Genomic DNA, 24,430 nt, shown 5'->3' with positions numbered 1-24,430 from the left:
CACTGGCAGAGAATATTGTAATGATTTGTCCTTGTGCTTCTCCCTACCATAGGACTATAGCACCTTGGAACTGGTTAGGGAGGGATTATATCTTATTTGTTGCATCCATAATAATAGAATAATGCCTGGAACATAGTATGCAACCAATAAATATTAGTGCATTTAATGTACGAGTTAAATACTCAAAATCCTTTCAAAATACCCAAGAATTTCGGACTTCCCTAATTTGGGAAAGCCAGAAAAATAGAATCAAACACCACAGTATTTTAAAAACAAGAATAAAACTTACATATTTACTTCCTTACCCCAAGTTCCATGTACCTCAAGAGCACTTGATTAGAGCAATTCAGCTCTGAAAGAGCATTTGTAGATAACAACCCAGGCTGTGAAATCAGAAACGCCTGGGATTGAGCAAGCCTGGACTGATTCTCATAACAGGCACTCATGGGGAATGCTAGACTGAGCTTTGACAGGCTAATTTCCTTTCCTTTCAAATAGTCACACTGACCCTTACCTTGTGAATTAGTCAGCTAGTGCTGCCATAACAAAATACCACAGATGGGGTGGTTTAAACAGCAGAAATTTATTTTCTCACAGTACTGTAGGCTGGAAGTCCAAGATCAAGGTGTTGGCTGTTTTTTATTTTTCCTGGGTCCTCTTTTCTTGGCTCACAGATGGCCACCTACTCCCTGTGTCCTCATGTGGCCTTTTTCTCTGTGTGCACACTCCTAGTGTGTCTCTTCCTCTTCTTATAAGGACTCTAGTTCTATCAGATTAAGGCCCTACATTTATGACCTCATTTAATCTCAACTACCTCTTTAAAAGCCCTATCTCTAAATACAGTCATATCAGAAGTTAGGGCTTCAACATATTAATATGGGGAGGGAGAGCACAATTCAGTTCATGATATCTTGTCACATTATTGTGTAAAGTTAGAGATAATCTATAAGAAGCAAGTTTGATAGCATTCACCTCATATTGAGCTCTCATTACTAACAGCGAAATTTATTGTTACACTATGTGCTGGTTGTTCACCAATGGCAAAGTCATGTTCTATGTATTTCAAACTCCCTTAAAACCAATATCCAATTAAATGAGTGCTTTAGCAAGGAGGAAACAAGGGTCACTTTTTATAAAGAAGAAATATCATAGTGACTGAAATGATACATAAGCACTGTCATACATTAGAAACACCCAGGGATAATAATAATATTATAATCATAATAAAAGCACTGGTTTAAATTGACAGACATTAGAGGGGAAAGTGATGGTCTAGGTCATCTGATCTCATAGTTAATGACATTGACATCTTAACCTTCCCTTAGCCTGACACATTAGCAAGCATCTGAACCCACCAGGGATTTCATTTTGACTAAAGTTTTTTTTTTTGAGAAACCATGATGATTACTAATCAACAATCATATTTTAATAGTGTCTTCATAGTGGTTTTCTGATGCAGCATGAATAATTGCCTACCATCTGTATCACTTGACTTTCATAACAAACCTCAGCTACTGAATTGAAAACTAAACGTGCTAATCTATTCACTGCCCTGAGCTCATGCATGAAATACAAGAGAATGTAGAGAAGTTATCCATTTCTTTACATAGCCTTTAATTTTTTTCTTGTCCTCTCTTAAAGCTTTTCAGGATGTCAATTCCGTCACTAACTACCAACATGGTAGGTGACAGCCTAGGCTTCTAGCTGATCCTATTTGTGGACCCTTGATATCAATAGTTCTTGACTCATAAGCAGGACTGAAAATTATTGGTTAGCCCCAAACTTTGCCCTGGAATAAATGTGTTTGCACCCCTCTGGATAATTTGTATTTCTTCACTCAAAACAGGACAGTAATTGTAAAGGTGGAGTAGTTAAGGCCAAGTGTCCGAGCAAAATGGTGAGTGAGTACTGAAAAATTACTTACCGATGTATAGGGTAGTTTCTTCAATTCAGAGCTATCAGTTTTTCCATATTATGAGTACTAAATTGACATAACTTTCAGGTGATAGCTGTGATTTTCTCAAAAATTGTTCATTTTTACACTTTGAAATGATAAAACTCCCTCTTTCCTGAGTATATATTTCCAGTGCATCTGTAGAGTCCTCAGAAAGCAGGGAGATGATCTTCAGAGTAAACAGTGCTTATGGATCTAAAAATACTTTGAGCTGTAGGGTATAAAAAATAGGTATTATGATCTAGTGATGAAAGTATCAAGTGCAGGGCTTCACCAAAGGGATTTGGGGCGCAGAATTTATCGAGGACTAAACTAAAGGGCAGAGCCAAGTAGAATATTTGGTAGGGTGGGCTAATAATAGCAAACTCCCTTATGGAGCATGTCTTCTGCAGATTTTTGTCCCCTCACTTTGCAGTTCCATCCTCTCTCTGCTTACTCCTCCCTGAACCTACCTCCACTTCAATAAAGAAGCTTTTCCCCATAGTAGTTTCATTCAGTGATTCAGTGTGTTTGGAGTCAATCAGATTTAAATCATAGCTCTATCTATGACTACCTGAGTGACTTTGGTGAATTTTTATTGTTGTTATTGATCTTTCAAAGTTTGTTTCCTAACTTGGAAAATGTTGATAATTGTAACTCATTTATATAATGATAAAGAGGATGAAATGGGTTATTATATATGTAAAGTACTTACAAACTGCTTGGTATATAGCAGGTACCCAGTAAGTAGTGTCAATAAATAGTTGACCTTATCTTGTAGAGAGAAAAACAGAATTGTCTATTGAAGACCTCAGTACACCTGGGGTTACCTAGCTCTAGGCTTTCTTGGTTTAGTGGCTTTTTTTCTCATGAGCAAGAGTCATGGAATATTCTATTTCCTATGGGGTTAACAAGTAATATCAGCATTGGTTTACAATTTCCCTGGACAATTGGAATCAAGCTGTAAGATGTTTGTCTTTCTAACAGAAAACAAGGTCACTTTCATTAAAACAAATGACATAAGCTCAGACAAATGTCACCAGCACTTTTACAAAGTTCCTATAAAAATAAGAAGAAGGGTAGGATCTCTCTCTTGGTGAACATTCTAAAGTGAATCCAGCTGTGCCTGGCCCCTGTGCATCTCTCCAAAGTTGATAGAATCCATCATGTTACCTGCAACTACAGACTGTGTCTGAGGTTATAAATGTGTACCCTTAGCAGTTACATTGTTGGCCTAAGACGTTTGCTGACCTCATTGTGATATCATTGCCATCACCATCATCAGCAGCTGCAAAAAAAAAAAAAAAAATCATTAGTATGGTGTTAAATATATTAAGAATTGTGAAAAGAATAAAAATGTGTAGCCCCTTTGTTCCTGCCTTCCAGGTGCTTATAGTTTAGGTGGCTATATAAGAATGAAAATGTATAACTCCAGACCAAACCAGCTCCCTATCTTCCAACTCCAATATGTGTTTGCCTATTCAGCAATTCCACTTGGCTTCCTAAAAGGTAATTCAGACTACACAGAGATAAAATCAAACTCTTAATCCCTTTCCATACCTCATTCCTGTTATCTTCTAGTTTCCCATGTGAGTAAACAGCCTCCCATTCAAATGAGTGCCCAGATCCAGAACCATGGGCAATCCTTAATTTCTCTAGTTTCACTATAATACACATTGAATCAATCAGAAATTGCTATTAGCTCCAACCCCAAGGTATATTTTGCACACGTCTAATTCCCTCTATCCCCACTACCATTATCCGAGCCCAAGTCAACATCATCTTCTGGTCACACTCCCTGTTTTCATTCTTATAGCTATTGGGTTGGCTAAAAATTTCGTTCGGGTGTTTCGTAAAAACCCGAACGAACTTTTTGACCAACCCAATACATAATCCATTCCTTAACTACTAAAAATAACATTGAAAAAAATATTTCCTGATTAAAACAGTATAATAAATAGCCATTAAACTTAAAATAAAATCCATTACACTTAAAATAAAATTGCATTATAAATGCCATATGACCTGGTTCTTTTTCCATCTCCAAATCCATGTCTCGGTAGCTTCTCCATATCTTAAGAGAGCCTGGCCATGCTGGCTTCCTTTTTGTGTCTCAACCATATAAAGCTCATTCTTACCTCAGTAACTTTGCACTTGCTGTCACTCTTTTTGTCTGGAATGCTTTTATCCCCAAATCAAGCCGTTGGGCTCTTTCTCTTCCTGGTATTGTGAGCTCAGATGCCACTTCAACAGGACATGTTCTCCTGACCCCACCTTCCTGTCTAAAACCTACCTGTCCTCTGACACACACACACCCTTATCACATCAGTCATCAGAATGTGTAATTATCTTTTTATGTATTTGTTTACTTCTTATTGTAGGCGCCTCTACTAGATTGTGGACTCTATGGGAAGAGAGAATTTGTCTGCCTTATTCAATGCTTTATTTCCACTCCCAACAAAGAAGTGTACAACAAGCAGGTGAGAAAAACAGAAACCAAATAATACTAATATAGGAGATCACTTTGTTGTCAATAAACACATGTTTAGGACTTACATATCAAAATGGCTTCCGTATTAGATAAAAACTCTTTAAATACCTTAAAATATGCAAATATCCATGGATGAGAGCTTATTCCCTTTGACATCAGCATTTGTTTTGTATTCACAATACGTGATCCACCTGAAATTTCAATAAAGAGCGCTTCAGAAGCAGCAGAACCAGCCAATAGAAAAAACCCTGTAACAAAATTGAGATCCGGGCCTAATCCTGGTTTTACCCCTACTTTTTAACCATGAGTAAATTGTTTAATTTGTAGAAAAAAAAATTGTTTTGCCTAAATTACTCTTTGCAAAATGTGCATATCACATTTGTATTGGAGGGTATTTTATTGTGGTTTTTTTTCCTTGCTCTAATATATCAGATTCAAAAAAAATCTCATAACAATTTTATCTTCCCACGTCCGTTTTCCAAGAAAAGTCATTCTTTAGAGCACCTCAAAGTGACTGGTTGGAGGGTGTGAAAGGAGGATTAAAATTTTCTTTATACTTTAAAAGCCTCATAAGACAACCCTCCAGTTAGATGCTTAGAGAGGAAGAAGTGAGTCGTCCAATACCAAAGGTGGGAGAACTGAACATTCAAGTCTTTCTTGGCTACTGTAATGAATGATATTTTTCACAAAATTGTGAGTTCCTCATTTCCACTTACATACAATATCTTAGGTGCGGGATGGCAGACTTTGTGTTCTAAGCTTCTTGACTTGCAGACAGAATCCATGGCCCATTGTAAAAGAGTCTACAGTCAGAGAGTAGGGTTCCTGGGGGGCCTTCCCAGTTGCTTGCCCTGGGAAACATTGTCTGACAGTATGTGGAAGACCAGTTTGACAGCATTTTGCAACAAAAGTATATCAAGGATGGTGACCATCATGGACTAAGAACCATGCCCAGTTCTCATTCTTTTGAGATACATATAATTTCATACAGTTGGAGGAAGAGTCCAATGATGACTAAATACTGGACTTCTCATCAAGTCTGGCGAATAGAAACTGAACCTGATATTTGAATAAAATTTAAAAAAAATAAAATGAAATAAAATAAAATTCTTTGATTAGTGAAGTCAATGAAAATAATTATCAGTTCTGAATTTATGCCAGGCAACCCACTAAACATAGAGGTATCAATGGGATATAATAAATAAAAACATACATAGGTCCTGTCCTTATGAAATGTATAAGTTAATAACAATTTCTCAGTTTATTTTTATCCAGTGTGCCTGATCCCCCAATCCCATATTTATTATTCTATATTTATTTAATCAATAATTGACTTTTTTTCTACCTAATATTTTTAATAATTACTTTAGTAACCTTTCTCAATCAATTCAAATCTGTCACTTAGATTTCAAGATTCTCCATTAGCTATCTTTTGATTTCACTCTTTTTTTGTTTTATCCTAATCATCACTCTAATAAAGAGTTGGTTTCCATGCTCAGTGTTTTCATTCTAGTTGAAAGCAGTTTTGTGACATGCTTTGTTAATTTATGCCTTTCATAAAAAGTCTTTTCAATCTGCCAACATTTATCAATCATTTACTAAGAACAATCCTGTAGGTGAGATTATCTGTGGGACCCAATCTTAATTTTTTCAATGATTTTTGATTTATTGGTTTCTGGCATTGAATAAAAATGCTCAAGTGCCTGTTGTAGATTGTTGTAGCAATGCCCCCAACTTATTCCAGCCACTTTCTAGCCACATCTTAAGGAATATCTCCCACACTGATTCTGAGCTTGACAAGTGATTTTGATCAATAGGACAGTAGAAAAATTGGGGAAAGCAGAGACTTGAAAAGAGATTTCTTATTGGTGTTGTGGACAAGGCCAAACTAGATTTCTGGAATAGGAGAGGCCACAGGGAGTAAAACGCAAGGCCCCATGCTAACCGTCAGCTAACCCCCAGATAAACTGGAAACCACGTGCAGATATAAGATTGAGACCCAGCGAAGATCAGCTGAGCCTGGCCCAAATCAGCAGAACTGCCTTGCTGTGTCCAGGCTAACTTGCTAATTCTCTGAACTATGAACTAAATAAATGTTATTTTGTTAAACCACTAAATTTTGAGGTGATTTATTATGCAACAAAAGCCAACGTACAGAAACCAAGAATTTAAGATAACACTATACAATGCCACCATCATGGAGTTCTTATGGAAATTAAATTACTACCAGGCTTACCACCTCTAGAGCCTTGAAGCTTTAAATATAATTTGATACAGTTCAGATTAAAATAAAACAGACTGAATAATTTAATGCATGATTTTTTTCCTAAAATAAAACCTGAATAAAATTTTTATAAAATTTAACCTTTTATGGCTTTGAAGTATTTTTCAGGTCTGAATGACATTTTTAGAAAGAGTTGTTTTTCATTATTTGTCTTTGTACTCTTAAAATAAGATGTAGACATTACAAGTAATGTTTAAATAGTTTATAGTTTAGCTTCACATTATTTGTCTTTGTACTCTTAAAATAAGATGTAGACATTACAAGTAATGTTTAAATAGTTTATAGTTTAGCTTCCTTAATACTTAAGATAGATTTTTCCCCACAACTCTACATTAAGTTATGTGTGTGTGCTTTTTAATATAATTGGGAGGAGTTTGAAAAAGCTTAGAAATAAATCTTAGGATAACTTCAGCTCTTATATCTTCCAAATAAGTCCCAAATACCACTAATATCTTAGAACTTTTGTTTTACTTTTCTATTTTAGATACTAAGCAAAATTAAAATCCTTTAACAACTTCTCAAGTCTCTTGAAAATATACAGGAAACTAAAAATAACTCTAGTCAGTAAATCAAGAGTGAAATTTTGCATCTTGGACTCTCCAGAATGGGTTTTACTCTTTCAAATACACACAAGGCATATTAAAAAATGCAAATGCACAATAAAGTTCTGGCTATTTGGAACCAAATACTATATTTTAGAATATCTTTAAAATAAAATCTTGGTTTCTTTGATTTCCAAAATAAATCGTTATTTAGTATTGGTATGTAATAAATGTTGTGAGGTTTGTTTTTGAGAATTAATAAATTTCAAATAATAAGTAATATATTTCACTTAAAGGATAAACACATTCCAAAACACTGCCAATCTAATGTCTTAATTATCTAGAATTCATTGTTATTGCAAACCTTTTGGCTATCTGTCAGAATTTTTAAATTCTACACCAGTTTTCATGGCACTATATTATGAAATCTTAAGTGTGTTCAAACTATTGTTTTGCTTTTATTATTCTGCTTTTCTGAGAGTTTTTATTAACCTTGAATTCAAGAAACAAATACATACTTAAAATATTTTTATAAAAATAGTTTGAATTCATAACATTGAATGTGAGGTTTTAATAATGACACTGGGTAATACACAGAGTAGAGTTCTATAGTATTTTTAGGCACCAAAGGGTTTTCTTTTACAGAAAGTCATATAGGCTGTGTTCTCTTGAATTATAATTATAATTTCTTGGGAAAAAAGTAAGTGGGTTTTGTGTATCTGTTCACACCATAATCTATAAAAGCTATTGGTAAGAAATTAGTTATAGAGATTGTGTGATAGATAGTCTGTAGGAAGAGTTTAAGATTTATCTCTGCCTTGTAGTAGTTTTCTGTTTATGATATATGTATATATGAAATAGTCAAAATGAATGTGCTAATGTATCTATATGTAAAACATTCTATTTATTTGATAGATCTTTCTATTTTTGGCCATAAAGGTAACAATTGACATTTAAGTATTACATGCCAACTAGTGTGCTAAGTGCTTTACACCTTATAAATGTATTAAGTTGTGCTATCATTACCATTTTACAGTTTGGTGCTCAAGGCAACGAAGCTAGTACTGATTGGATGAGGAGTCAAACCCTGGTTGTCTAACACAAGAGTCGTACCCTGGAATTTGTAGAGATGCAGTAAAATACTCATTCAAAAGATTACTATAGTGTCAGGCCACTTGCTCTATATTTATACTACTACATATGTTAAACTTCATTTGACTTTAGATCATACAGAGACAGAAAAAAAAAAGGCAATGAGCATATAACAAGGACATGATTTTGTCATATGTTAAAGCTAATCAAGTATTTGCCCCTTGGGTAGGCATTTTTTTTAATTGGCTTGGCATAAGACTGGGTATAATGTCTAAATGTTTAATGTCCCTAAATTGTTCATCAAATCTGGTAGATTCAATCTGTCCTGTATCCAGATAAGCCACCTACAGGCAGAACAATTGTTATTTGTTGTTACTCATTTTATAAAATAATCCAGTATGCTAAGAATAGAAAAGTACATAATTTTAGTTCATTTTGTAAGAGAAGATTAAGAGGAAGGATCCACAGGCATTTCAGGACTACTGAGACAAACAAGTCACAGATTGGATTTCTTTACTGGTAAGGCTTTTTAGATGAAATAGGATTTTAGAAGCTTTTAGTAACATGATGGTGATGATGATTGTAAAGGCAAAGTTAGGGAAAAGGAGACATTTCACAGATGGGGCAAAAATTATCAAGTTTGGTAGATTTGGCTAGAGTATCATTCTGTGTGATGCTTTGAAATTCAGCCTGTTTTGAGTTTGTATTATAATTAAACAGAAAGTCATTGCTGATCTTTAATTGTGTCACAAGCAAGTTAACAAAATGATGTAGCTCAAGTAACTTTTGTACTAGTATTAACCACAATTATTAATATGGAGAAAACTGCCAAAATATGCTGAAATAAAGGGAAACTTTTTTTTTGGTCTTGTTTTTGTTTTCATGTAATGATTTTAACAAATTCTCTTTGTAATTTAAGCATAAATAAAAGCTATAAAACCCCTTGAGGATGTTTTGGTAGAATCCTTCAAAATCCTCCAAAATCTGTTCTCTATAGCCAGTTACTGTTCAAAGAATCAGCTTTCTAGCTTGAAACATCTATGATAATACTGTGGATTATTTTTAGTCAATTCTAACTCGTTATTTTTGAGAACATAAAGAAAGTTTATTGTGTGATAAAACTGGAAATCACAAGATGTGTATTATGTCAGAAAGTGATGGCAGATAAATGTCTGATAAGAATATCTATTATAAAGAGAGATGGAACTGAACTATAATAGACAAGAGCCATTTTAAAAAATAAATTACATCTTATTCCACATTCTCATGTTCTTCCCCTTTGCTGCAGATATTATATGCTCTATTTCTGTTCATAAAATGTTATTTAATGTAGTATAAAGGTTCACATTTACCACTCCATATTCTTTTGCATCATAGCGCAATATTAACTGAAGAGTGCCTAGTGATTGATAGGAGAGCATGTTCGTTGAATTTTTCAAGCAATTTCATTTTCTTTCAGAGATGTGCAAAAAGAAGGCAAAGATTTAGAGAGACTTATTTGTCATTAGTTCACTTGTCACTGTTAAAGATGACACTCTCCAGGAGTTATTGCTGATTATGGGTCATGACCTACTTTGTGATTCCAACTTAACGCTTAGGGTGAACTGGTCAACTGATCAACTAGCACCTACCTAAAAGTCAGTTTCAAACTGATGAGACTGGTATGTCATCATGATAATTCCAGAAATATATTCTAAATGAATTTATAACGAAGCATCTGGATTCAGTCCCTTATCACTAATTTTGATAATGAACTTTGCAGATTCAGCTTAAAAGATATGTATGTATTCTTTTCTCTTGTTAAGTCCTGATGCCTTAAGACTGGCACAGGTTCCTATTATAGATTCTCATAGTACCTGTGCTTACCGAAGATTTGTCAAGTTGTGCAGTTGTAGCCTGTTTATTTATCTGTCTCCCCTACTAGACTGAAGTTCTTGGAGGGATTTTGTCAGTCACAATTGTTGTGAAATGAAGAAGGAGGGAGTGGAAGAAAATGGAGTGGATGAAAAGGAGAAGCAATGAAAACAGAGATGAATATGAAGAAGAGGAATGAATCAAAGTCTATTTCTTAAAAAAAAGAAAAGGAGTAGGCAACTTTTGATGAGGAAAACCAATATTAATCATTTGGACACAGGTGCTTCTGAAGGTAAGTGTTTGGAGAAAGAAATATGTAATGCTGGTAAATAAAAGCAGCTGTAATGAAAGATGGAGCTGGTGATGGTTCATTGTTGACACAAAAATGATGATGATGATGATGATGATGATGAAAAAGAAGAAATTTAAATAATAACTTTGATTTTAGGGTAGTAAATTTTTCTGTCAGTAAATGTTTTATGAAATTTCCAAAACCTCTGTAATCTTTTTAAAATATATTTTAAACTCTGCTAAGTATAATAAATTAATTCATACTCGGAGATCTTGGAGACTAAGACTCTTATATTTCTGACTGTTTTAAAGTGCTACAATATGCTTTATATACAGAGATAGATATAGAAGATTATTGAATCCCAAAATCAGAAAATAAAATATTTCAAAAGCCTTTTAAAAATACTAAAACCTGGGGAAAGCACTTTTTCTACTTATGCACACATCTTATTAACATACTTTTATATATTATATACATATTATTTTAAGCAAATACATATCAATGATATCTTTCTTTCCCATTTAAATAAAGCAGTAATTCTGCAGACAAATTGTCAAGGCCACCAACTAAATATAATTGTGTAATAATATAAATATAATTTATATTTTATAAAAAATATAAATATAATTGAGGGAAAAATGCACTATGATCTTATTAATGAGTGTGTCAAAACATACTCCTGTAAGATGTCACTGTGCTGTCAGGAAAGGGCTGTGAATGACTCAACTAATTTTCTGACTAACTTATAGCAGAGAGGGGCTTGCAATGATGGGCAATGACAATGAAAATCAAAAGAAAGCAAAAGAAGAAAAAGAAAAATCAAAGAAATTTTAAAATGCATGTAAAGTCTCTTAAAATATGTTTTCTTTATATCCTTTTTCATCACATCCCTGTAATCCATTTCTTAGAAGAATTTGCAAACTAATATGATTTTCATTTATATTTAAGGACAAAAATAAGTCTTCACTAGATCAACTCCACCTAACAAACACAAACTTGCTCGCATCTTCCATCATATGACAAAATAGTTTTTTTGTAATAAACTTTCATCGTTACTTTTTGTTAAGTTTATTCACATTTAATTAAAAGAGTTTTTTGAATTTTAGTCTTATTTTTTAAAGAATCCGTTTCCAGTTGCATCACTTGCAACAGGAATCTCAAAGCACCATCTTCCTAGTAAGATGATGGTTACCCAAGGACTAGCAGCCTCTTTTGTCCTTCTTGACTTTCAAAACAACTCAGATCCACAGGTTTTTCAATGTCTTGGCTGAAATCATCTTTTATTTTTTTGAAGTAGGTAAGAAAACATCTGAAATGACTTAAATGTGCTCTCATCTCCGAGGAAAAATTCTTCTACATCATGACAAAGTTTTTCTGGGGCTAGAGAAACTCAGTAAGGCAAAAATATAAATTGTTTTGCCTTCTGAACCTAGTATATATATACAAATATGAGTCAATATGAAGCAGGACAATATAAGAGTTAATGGCATAGAGTGTGTGATCATACACCCTGGGTATGATTCCTGACTCTACCACTACTAGCTGTGTGATCTCAGGCAAGTTACTTGGCTTTTCTCTGCCTCATTTTTTCATCTAGTTCTTAGAGTTATTATGAGCATTAAGTAAATTAGTACACATTAGATGAGTTAATATTTGGAACAGTCACTGGCACATACTAGGCTCTCAGTAAGGGTTTGCTGTTATTTTAAATACAGATATGTTTATTAAACAGTATTAGTGGCAGACCATTTTTAAAACTTTTAGTGGTTAGCTGAATTTTGGTGCTGAATAACTATTAGTTCCTTTTCACACTTTTACTCTTCTGCTCTGCTTAATAACAAATACCAGTTAAAAGTTAATGGACATGAAATCTATTTTATAATGGTTTGTCTCTCTGAAATAACTGTATCCCAATGACCCATCAACAACTGATCAGATAGACTTAGAAATATTAACTATTATTTCTGTGCTAGATTTTAAAACATTAATATTTTCAATTTGTTTACGTGGACAGTTTTGGGGGGGATATAATGTAAATAATTTGCTTATGGATTTCTATTCAGTTGGTATATAAATACTTAATTCTGGAGAATTAATAATAAAATAAATCCAAGTTTGTATATGCAGATATGTATGTATGTAAAGCACTCTTAAGACTGTCACAAGCACAGCTAAGTTGTAATAAATCACTCCCAAAATGCTAAGTTCCACAGAGAGAGGAATTTGTCTCAGTGTAAATTGCTCTTTGCTCCTGATTTGGAATTCCCAAAGAAGACTATTCTAGGGTCTAGCTGGAGAAGGTCACATCCATAAATCATGGATTTCCAATTCAAACTCTCAGGAAACAAGATCATCTAACTTGGGAATAAAATTGCACCACAACTAGTAATTTTCAGTTAATATTTTCTTCAGCTTCTATAGCATACAAAGCCCAGACAAGACCTAAAGAGCAAAGCATTTTAGAATGAAAGTGAGAGATGAAGAAGATGAAAAGATAGAATTGGGGCAAAAGGAGGTCAAATACACCTTAATTTCCACATTCAAGCTACTTTCCTTTTCTTCAATCTTTTATCGCAGCTAACATCTGTAATCCTTAATCATACTGAGATAATTTTCTATTTCTGTTTTACTCTTTAACAATAACATTATAGGTACAGCGGGCCTTCTGTATCCTTGGGTTCATATCTCTGGATGTGGATGTCCAACTGTACTACTCCATTTTGTATAAAGGACTTGAGTATCTGCTGATCTTAGTATGAGGGGGTCCTGGAACTGTAACAGGGAAGAATAAATCTGACCTATATTGGATCCACTTATTTTACTTTAATCTTTGTATTCTATTGCTTTTGCTACAAGTTAATCACTAAAGTGATGTTGCCTGTAGTTTAAAGTATAAGTAATGGCCCATCTCTGGGAACCCTGCCTCCCATGCTTGAATGTTAAACTAAAATATCTTTGTTTAAGCTCACAGGGAACATCCTAACCAGGCCCTCCTGTGAATGGTTGCAGGGAAGAAGAAACTAACACATCCTCTCCAGAGTTTCACTGGAACCAGAAAATATTTGTAACAACTTACTGCCTTTTTTACTTGACCTCCTCACCTCTCCCTCTTTGTTCTATAGAAGAAACTAGCATCCAAACCTGGGCAAGATCTTTCTTTGAGACAGTAATCCATCATCTTCTGAGTCTACTGGCTTTCCAAATAAAGTCACTATTTCCTGCCCCAACAACCCATCTTTCAATTTATTGGTCTACTGTGCAATGAGCAGTATGACCTTGGACTTGGTAACAGAACTATTGCTCATCTAGTTTTACGTCTCTGGAACAATAAACACATGTATTTCCTTTTAGTTAATTCTATACCATATCAATCCCTTGACTTCTAAAATATCCTCAGAACAAATACTAAATAGCAGATTCTGCATCATGTTATGTCCTCTTTAAGCTGACCAATCAAACTATTATATTGTATTTAGGAATAAGGCCATCAGTGAAGTCTTTGAATTTGGAATGTAGTAAGGGGTGCTCACTTCACTAAAAGCACGTATTTGCAAATGTGCCTTGAAAGTCTAGTGTTTTAAAGACTTCATAAATATTATTTACTTAGTAAGTTCTTACAAAGTTCTTACTATATGGCCAAGTAATAAGTATGTTATTAACATAACCTTTTTTCCTCATTCAATCTTATTAAATTATTAAGATCTTATTATCTTCAGTTAATAAATGAGGAAAACAAAGCACTTGAAGATTAAGTCCTTTGCCTAAGTCCTTGGTAGAGTTAAGATTCAAAACTGGGCAGCTTGACTCTGGTTTATACCCTTAAGGTACTAGCTATATCCTGTAATCAAGAAATGGGAGACACAGAAAGGCTTTTGCGCCCAGGAACCCCACAGGGTCCTGCTTGGTATCATTTCCAAACTTAAAATTCAGTCATTTTATAGTAAGAAATGGTAGGCATGAGAATGAAAATAAAATTCAACACTAGCAAAAAAGTGACCAGGATTTTGACTGGCTGAGAAACTGTATGAAAACATGTTAAACTGAGAGAGTAAAAGTAAAGCCTGTTAAAAGATAAACTGAAGCAGACTAAAATTCTTAAGTTTATTTGAGCAAAATCCATTCCCTTTGTGCAGCACCAAACTGGAAGTGGTTAGGAGGGCTCTGCAGGCAGGAGCTGGGTGGGATTGGGGAGCGGGGAGAGACTTTTATAAAAAAAGGCAGAAGCAAGGTAAGAAAACTATTGATTGACTGTAGCTTAGAGCCTAGTTGGATATTTGTGATTGGTTGTACTTGTTTCATTTTGTAACCTTGAGGCAATTTCAAGATCAGATTTTTATTTTCTTCTGCAGGTCACCATGGCATTAGAGCAACCTCAATCTAATGTCCTCCTTGTTTAATTGGTTTAACAAGCCTTTATAATATTAAGGAACAGTGAGAAGCTTACTTTTATAAAATAAATTATCACTTTAAAAGGAAGCATCTACCCATGTCACCAGACTACCTAGAATTATGAATAACTTTAATATTAAAATATAACTCATATTGGGTATTAATTGAGCACCTTAAAATTAAAGTTAGTCCCACATAATCTAGGCTCACAGGTTTGAGACTAGTTGCTCTTGTCATTAATTTTAGAAGAAATCCTGAAAGATACTTGGGGTCAATGACTTGCCACCATGATGTATAGGGTTATTATTTTTACTTGTCTCATCAGCAGTAAAATGGACACACCTTAATAAATCTGAATTAGTTGAATAGCATTGAAATGAATTTGGAAGGCTGTCCCCTAAAATTTCCCTGCCTGATTTTTTTGCTTCCGTGCTGGTTAATCCATAGAAAGTTCTGAACATAATTATTCATGTGTAAAGGACAGAAGAGATGGGATTGCATGAGAAAGGACGTTGCGACTGCCTCTGAATGTCTCACTTTGCATACCTAAAATCTGTTTTGACCCATATCTCTCAGAGTTATCTAAAAAATAATTGAAATGTTTTAGAAACACCTACCCATTTCAAGTTACAAAGGCTTTATTACTTTGGCAAGTGCTCCTTTGGCTACAGCAAATCTAAAATGTGAATTGGAGAAATGTGTTAGTGTTTGCAAAATTTGTCCTGCTAAATTGTTTCTTTAAATAAAATTGAAGTCAGCAAAAATGTGCTTCTGCAGCTGCTATTTCATAGTGCGTTCCACTACTTACCAAATCTGAGGAATTCTAAGCTTTTAAAGGAGAATCTACCTCTTGTTTTGTTAATAATTCCTTTCTTTCATATTCACAATGGAAAAAAAAGAAACCTAGTTTTTACAAATATTTGACTATCTTGGAAGCTGATGACACACAGGAAAAGAGTAGTGTTTCTGTCTGGGATATCTATAAAGTCAAGTTTTAATTTTTTGCATGGAATTTATGTGAAAATTATGTCAAACTTTTTAAAAATGTTGTTGGCACTAAGTCCTTGGTTTATTATAAATTGGTTTCCACCTGAAATGCTTTATATAGTATAATAAATTGATTGCCACTGTATATTGGTTTGTGTTTATAATATATTGGATTGACTGAATAATAAATCTTTCTTTTTAGCAATTACTTTTATTCGTGTGAGTAAATTATACTGGTTTCACAGTGAGCCAAAATGTTTTGCATATAAATTATACTGTCTTTGGTCAGGTGATGTTGAGTTTAACATTTAATTTAAAGATTGGAGAAATATATATAAATACACATATATATAGAATATTACATTTCTTATGACAGTTACATCATTTTTTGCAGATAACAATAGTTCACTCCAAAGTCTCATGTTAAACTTGAAGAGATTTGATTAAGTTATATAAATCTTTTCATTCTCTATGTCAGTTTGTGTTTCAGTGTTTGATGTAAAAGCTGCACTGTATGTAATTTATTGTTATTCTGAACTCCTATCAAGGTGTGTAGAATATGGAAAATCACATTTCAGTCTAATATAAGGAAGAATTTTCTAAGAATTATAGCTTTGCAAAAATGATAGGAGTTTCCTCAACTTTTGAGATAGTGAGTCTTTGATACAAAATGGCTATGTTTGATAACAATATCATATTTTATTACAGCTCAAATACTTGCACTTGTTAAAAGTTTGGCGTAGGTGGCATTTTAAGTCCTTTAAAATGTGAAAATTGTATCATTTTCTGCAGTTTATACAAGTCCATAATTCCTAAATATCACTATGTATTTAATTATTTCAACCAACAGTAATTAAACAACTTTTTTGTGCCTACTGTATTGGATATCACAGAGAGAGAATATTTCCATTGTTGCAGAAACTTCCATTGAACATCATTCATTAAAAACAAGGAATTTTAAAAAAACAACAGATTTGTTTTATTACCTTATCCTAATCTAAGTCTGTATACTGCAAAGTATTTTTCCGTGGAAGAATTGTTCCATGGCATGTTACATAAGTGTTACATAAATGATGTGGTTTTTTTTGTAGTAGAATAATGGAATTTTTTAAAAAAGACTATGCTAGACAAAGTTAAATAGTTTTACTAGAGCAGGACTCCATTGAACCTTAATAAATTTCACATGTTTGAGCACTGTGGCTCTTCAAGAGGGGTTATATTATATAATGTTCCCTAAATTTATATGACTATAGAAGTGTCACATCTCCTGTTTCTTTTTTGAAGGGTCTCTTTTAGAACAGTATCTGTGAAATATGTTATTATAACGAGTATCAAAGAGAGAATTTTTTTATATTTTGGAAAATATTTGCATCAAGACATTTATATTATGCTCATTTTAGGTGATTATGATTCTATTTTATAAAATTCTTTATTGCATTAATGAAGATCTTCCTAACTACTGTAACATTTAGCAGAAATCTTTTATCAGATTAGAAAATGAACGGCATCAAATAGAAGCTAACTTATTACAATGTGCTACTATTCATTAAATAGACTAGATTTCTTTTTTTATTGAAGTATGGCTGACTTACAATGTTATATTAATTTCAGGTGTACAATGTAGTGGTCAATATTTTTATAGATTTATCCATCGACTATATTTCTAATGGAATATGATAATGATTTATTTCAATTTACAGAATTAATAATAAGAATACATTACTTACACATCTTCTAATCAATTAATGCTTCTCTCTTTCTTCCTAAATTTCCTCACAGGTTACTTCCTCATGAAATCTAACTTTTCTTTCTCAATAACAACTTAAATATTTTGTTGTTATCAGTAGCTAATATTTATAGACATTTTTTATGTTTTAGGCAATGTACTCATCTTTTTGTAATATCGTTGCTTTATCTTCACAATATTCATCATAAAATTGTGTCCTTACCCATTTTATGGATCGTTAATCTGGTACTTGAAATGATAAGTGTGCCTCTCTTTATATATGTGTATATATATTATTATTATATATGTTATATATTATGTATATATACACAGCTAGTCAGTGGCAGTTATGGGTTTTGAAACTAGATCTTTTTGACTCCATGTATTTTCCACCCTTATATAGTGCATCAAGTCTTATGTAATTATTTCCTTTTTGCTGATACATTTTTATCTGGCTAGATAATATATTTCTGAATTATTCCAAAGTTTACATCATATTTTCACTACTCCTATGTATGCTTCATGCTTTGAGGCTTTGTGACTCTATTCTTGATTGTTCTCCCAAAAAGTATGACCACCATCCTCCATCTTAACCTTTTTCACACTATTCAGCCAGATGTGTGTAACTCCAAGACCTGGGCACTGCTTACCTCATGCTCCTCTCTCTCCATCTTCAAAGCCAGCAACAGCAGGTCGAGGCCTTTTCTCATTGCATCACTCCAACCTCCACGTCAGCCTCCTTCATCCACTATGGAAGAAATTTATGATTATGTTAGGCCTACCCAGATGACCCAGGATAATCTTTCCAAGGTAAAGTCAGTTAATTAGCAACCTTCATTCCATGTGCAATCTTAATTCAGGTTCCAGCAATTTGAACATAAACATCTTTAGGGAGCCATTATTCTGCCTAACACAGGGTGGAATGTGTGTGTGTTTGTTTTCTGTCTCTTTACTCTTGAATAAAATATCTAGAATTTGGTGTATCTATTTAGTCTGCTTCCTTTCCTAATGTAGTAAACAAGTTTGGACAAACTCAGGAAAACCTGAATATATGCCATACATTTTTTTTTTATTAGGCTTAAGGACTAGATTAGTGACAGAGAGTATACAATCCATGAGTCATTTACTTTCCATCTGACTTTGTATGTGTCCATGATATGATTGCATAGGGAATACTTATTTTAAAACCTCATATTGCTATTCCTTATTTATGTCTCAGTATTAATGTATGGCAAAATGCAATATCTATTTTCTCATTGGAATGCTTCTATTTGATAAATTAGGTAATCTAAGTTGTGAGAGTATTTTCCTCAGGAAGCAAAATAAGTCATTTTTATTATAAAAGAAAAATATGTTATATGCGTATTTATTTATAACAAACTAGAATTTGGCAAAAATGTGTAATCTTTGCTCTCCGTTTTCAAGCCCCTTTGGGAAATGTCTTAAAATGTGCTACTGTAACTGAGATAAGTTGGATTCTACATTTACAGAATCCCTTTCAATGTATGTTCCTGGCTTAGAACTGGCCATTAGAATTTATGCAAGATTAAGGGATGGAAACAAAAGAGCGGCTCTTGATGTTCGGAATTTATTTCTAGTGATTCATGGAAATAGAGTGCTGCCAGGAGTCTTCAATGGAAGCTTTTGTTGTGGTTGCTGAGAAGCCTGCAATATGGGTACCTCGTATTCTCTTTAACCCAACTTCTTAGTTGCTTCAATCTGTGGGAAAAGACCTTGGTGACTGAAATCAGAGCACAAGCTGGGTAGGAAAGAGGAACTTATCCAGCCCCGTTCTGCCATGTACTATTCTTCAACAAGCACTGTAAAGGTTATCATAGGTCCTTATACTGTTCTTGGTATTCATCGTTTTTGAAACTGGAGCATCCTAATAGATAAATAATATCTAATAATAAATACCTGACTCTTCAAGAGGTATTTGAGGTTTTTTTTCTTAGTTGAATACATCTGCCTGCTTTGTATCTTTAAGGAATTTTCATTTTCTAGTATTTATTTAATTTTCCCTGAGAATATACTTTCCTGTTTTTTAAACTACTGTGCTTTTAAAAAAAAACCTTCTTTCATTTCTAGGCACTTTCAGAGAAACAAGAACTACTTTTATGTGCCCTGTCTATCTTTCTAAAGTTCAATTTCAATATTTATTGACAAAACACTCTTTTCTCTTTAAAAGTGGTTATAAGAGGAAGTAGCTTTAGTGTATGAGGTGCCCCACAGCCTGCTAAGAGTCCTTTAAATTTATGATCATTTGGGCAAAGTGTTCAGCTTGCTTCTTTAAGTTGACTGTATTTATCTCCAAAGTAACGTATACAAATCAAAGTGAAAAAATGTTTTTAATAGTGACTTTGTGATTTAACTTCATTTTGAATACTTGAGATAATCATCTATTTATTATTTCCTCCTGATTTTCATTGACTTGAAGAATTTAAAACTGATTAAATCTCATGTGGAATATTGTGTTTCAAACACCTACCTATATAAATTGTATCTCTGCAGACGGAAAATTGTATTGCAATCATGGATTTTTTTTTTTTTTTTTTTTTTTTAGTGATGCTACTAAATGCCAATGCAAGTTCACTTTATATTGATTTTTGGGATCTGGAGCTCCTTCATAGATTGATATCTCCACAAATGATTAGCTGTAAAGTCTTATTTAGACATTTAAATAAATAAGATTACCATGTTCTACACCATGCTCAACTACAAGCATTTATTGTGAATATATAGATCACACATTGTAAAAATCAGTATCAGAATCATATACTTTAAAGACTATAGATACCAAAACAACTGCAGACTTACTAAATCTAGATGTGGTCATTATCATTTGATCTATCTATCATCTAATTTCTGATCATTTACTGTTAAAGGTAGTGGATCACAATAGACTTTAGATGGATTGTATAGAAATATAAACGTTCCTCAGTATTTCCAAAATAGGGGTGTGACTGTGTATCACACATTGACTGAAAAGAAGTGACGACATCTCTCATCCTTTCCTTTCTTTCTTCCTTCTTTTCGTCTTTCCATCCTTCTTTCTTTGTTTCCTTTATTCTTTCATCTCTGGCTTTTTTTTAAATGAAAAGGTTCTAGGGGCTTCCCTGGTGGCGCAGTGGTTGAGAATCTGCCTGCCAATGCAGGGGACACGGGTTCGAGCCCTGGTCTGGGAAGATCCCACATGCCGCGGAGCAACTGGGCCCGCGAGCCACGATTACTGAGCCTGCGCGTCTGGAGCCTGTGCTCCGCAACAAGAGAGGCCACGATAGTGAGAGGCCCGCGCACCGCGATCAAGAGTGGCCCCCCTCTTGCCACAACTAGAGAAAGCCCTCGCACAGAAACGAAGACCCAACACAGCCATAGATAAATAAATAAATTAAATTAAATTAAAAAAAAAGAAAATGTTCTAGAATTTTCCCTACTGAATCCCCCTCAGGTTATATTAGCCAAAACTGGGCCAAATACTCATTTCCAGTGCATAAAATGGAACCATGCTGATTGGCTTAAACTTAGGTTAAGCATGGTTTACGCATAGACCAGGGACAGGGGTTACCTTTCCTGAGTTATACAGAGGAAACTTGGACATACAAATGAGAAGGTCAGCAAAGAAAGCAGGTAAGTGGATGATGACAACAATCAACAGTGTTGGATGTACATTTTTTCATATTTGTATCACCAACATCTACAAACATGCATAGCATAAGTGAAAAGCTTATTAAATCCATCCTTCCTCAATCATGAAGACGTGTTCAGGCTCCTCTGACTCATGGTATGGCAATAGAATAGAATTCACCATCAATTTCTTTTTTTAACATCTTTATTGGAATATAACTGCTTTACAATGGTGTGTTAGTTTCTGCTTTATAACAAAGTGAATCAGTTGTAAATATACGTATATCACCATATCTCCTCCCTCATGCATCTCCCTCCCACCCTCTTTATCCCGCCCCTCTAGGTGGTAACAAAACACAGAGCTGATCTCCCTGTGCTATGTGGCTGCTTCACAATAGCTATCTATTTTACATTTCGTAGTGTATATATGTCCATGCCACTCTCTTACTTCGTCCCATCTTACACTTCCCCCTCCCTGTTTCCTCAAGTCCATTCTCTACATTGGCATCTATTTCTTTCTGGCCCCTAGGTTCTTCACAACCATTTTTGTTTTGTTTTGTTTTTAGACTCCATATATATGTGTTAGCATATGGTATTTGTTTTTCTCTTTCTGACTTACTTCACTCTGTGTGACAGACTCTAGGTCCATCCACCTCACTACAAATACCTCAATTTCATTTCTTTTTATGGCTGAGTAATATTCCATTGTATATATGTGCCACATCTCCTTTATCCATTCATCTATCGATGGACACTTAGGTTGCTTCCATGTCCTGGCTATTGTAAATAGTGCTACAATGAACATTGTAGTACATGTATCTTTTTGAATTATGGTTTTCTCAGGGTATATGCCCAGTAGTGGGATTGCTGGGTCATATGGCAGTTCTATTTTTAGTTTTTTAAGGAACCTCCGTACTGTTCTCAATAGTGGCTGTATCAATTTACATTCCCACCAACAGTGCAAGAGGGTTCCCTTTTCTCCACAGCCTCTCCATCATTTATTGTTCATAGATTTTTTTGATGATGGCCATTCTGACCTGTGTGAGGTGATATCTCATTGTAGTTTTGATTTGCATTTCTCTAATGATTAGTGATGTTGAGCATCCTTGCATGTGTTTGTTGACAATCTGTATATCTTCTTTGGAGAAATGTTTGTTTAGGTCTTCTGCCCATTTTTGGATCGGGTTGTTTGTTTTTGTGATATTGAGTTGCATGAGATGCTTGTAAATTTTGGAGGTTAATCTTTTGTAAGTTGCTTCATTTGTAAATATTTTCTCCCATTCTGAGGGTTGTCATTTTGTCTTGTTTATGGTTTCCTTTGCTGTGCAAAAGATTTTAAGTTTCATTACATTCCATTTGTTTATTTTTCCTTTTATTTCCATTTCTCTGGGACATGGGTCAAAAAGGATCTTGCTGTGATTAAAGTCATAGAGTGTTCTGCCTATGTTTTCCTCTAAGAGTTTTATAGTGTCTGGCCTTACATTTAGGTCTTTAAGTAATTTTGAGTTTATTTTTGTGTATGGTGTTAGGGAGTGTTCTAATTCCATTCTTTTACATGTAACTGTCCAGTTTCCCCAGCACCACTTATCGAAGAGACTGTCTTTTCTCCATTGTATATTCTTGCCTTCTTTATCAAAAATAAGGTGACCATATGTGCGTGGGTTTATCTCTGGGCTTTCTATCCTGTTCCATTGACCTATATTTGTGTTTTTGTGCCAGTACCATACTGTCTTGATTACTATAGCTTTGTAGTATAGTCTAAAGTCCGGGATCCTGATTCCTCCAGCTCAGTTTTTCTTTCTCAAGATGGCTTTCACTATTTGGGGTATTTTGTGTTTCCATACAAATTGTGAAACTTTTTGTTCTAGTTCTGTGAAAAATGCCATTGGTAGTTTGATAGGGATTGCATTGAATCTGTAGATTGCTTTGGGTAGTGTAGTTATTTTCACAATGTTGATTCTTCCAATCCAAGAACATAGTATATCTCCCCATCTGTTTGTAGCATCTTTAATTTCTTTCATCAATGTCTTATAGTTTTCTGCATACAGGTCTTCTGTCTCCTTAGGGAGGTTTATTCCTAGGTATTTTATTCTTTTTGTTTCGAGGGTAAATGGGAGTGTTTCCTTAATTTCTCTCTCAGATTTTTCATCATTACTGTATAGGAATGCAAGAATTTTCTGTGCATTAATTTAGTATCCTGCTACTTTATCAAATTCATTGATTAGCTCTAGTAGTTTTCTGGTAGCATCTTTAGGATTCTCTATGTATAGTATCATGTCATCTGCAAACAGTGACAGTTTTACTTCTTCTTTTCCGATTTGGATTCCTTTTATTTCTTTTTCTTCTTTGATTGCTGTGGCTAAAACTTCCGAAACTGTGTTGAATAATAGCGGTGAGAGTGGACAACCTTGTCTTGTTCCTGATCTTAGAGGAAATGGTTTCAGTTTTTCACCGTTGAGAACAATGTTGGCTGTGGGTTTGTCATTTATGGCCTTTATTATGTTGAGGTAAGTTCCCTCTATGCCTACTTTCTGGAGGATTTTTATCATAAATGGGTGATGAATTTTGTCGAAAGCTTTTTCTGCATCTATTGAGATGATTATATGTTTTTTGTCCTTCAATTTGTTAATACGGTTTATCACATTAATTGATTTGTGTATATTGAAGAATCCTTGCATTCCTGGGATAAACCCCACTTGATCATGGTGTATGACCCTTTTAATGTGCTGTTGGATTCTGTTTGCTAGTATTTTGTTGAGGATTTTTGCATCTATGTTCATCAGTGATATTGGCCTGTACTTTTCTTTCTTTGTGACATCTTTGTCTGGTTTGGTATCAGGGTGATGGTGGCCTCATGGAATGAGTTTGGGAGTATTTCTCCCTCTGCTATATTTTGGAAGAGTCTGAGAAGGATAGGTGTTAGCTCTTCTCTAAATGTTTGATAGAATTCGCCTAGGAAGCTATCTGTCCTGAGCTTTTGTTTGTTGGAAGATTTTTAATCACAATCTCAATTTCAGTGCTTGTGATTGGTCTGTTTATATTTTCTCTTTCTACCTGGTTCAGTCACGGAAGGTTGTGCTTTTCTAAGAATTTGCCCATTTCTTCCAGGTTGTCCATTTTATTGGCATAGAGTTGCCTGTAGTAATCTCTCATGATCCTTTGTATTTCTGCAGTGTCAGTTGTTACATCTCCTTTTTCATTTCTAATTCTATTGAT

Source organism: Balaenoptera borealis (genome assembly GCF_965194805.1).
Source record: "Balaenoptera borealis genome assembly, chromosome: 4".
Lineage (NCBI taxonomy): Eukaryota > Metazoa > Chordata > Mammalia > Artiodactyla > Balaenopteridae > Balaenoptera > Balaenoptera borealis.
The sequence above is the reverse complement of the archived record's forward strand: the minus strand, read 5'-3'. Positions refer to the sequence as shown.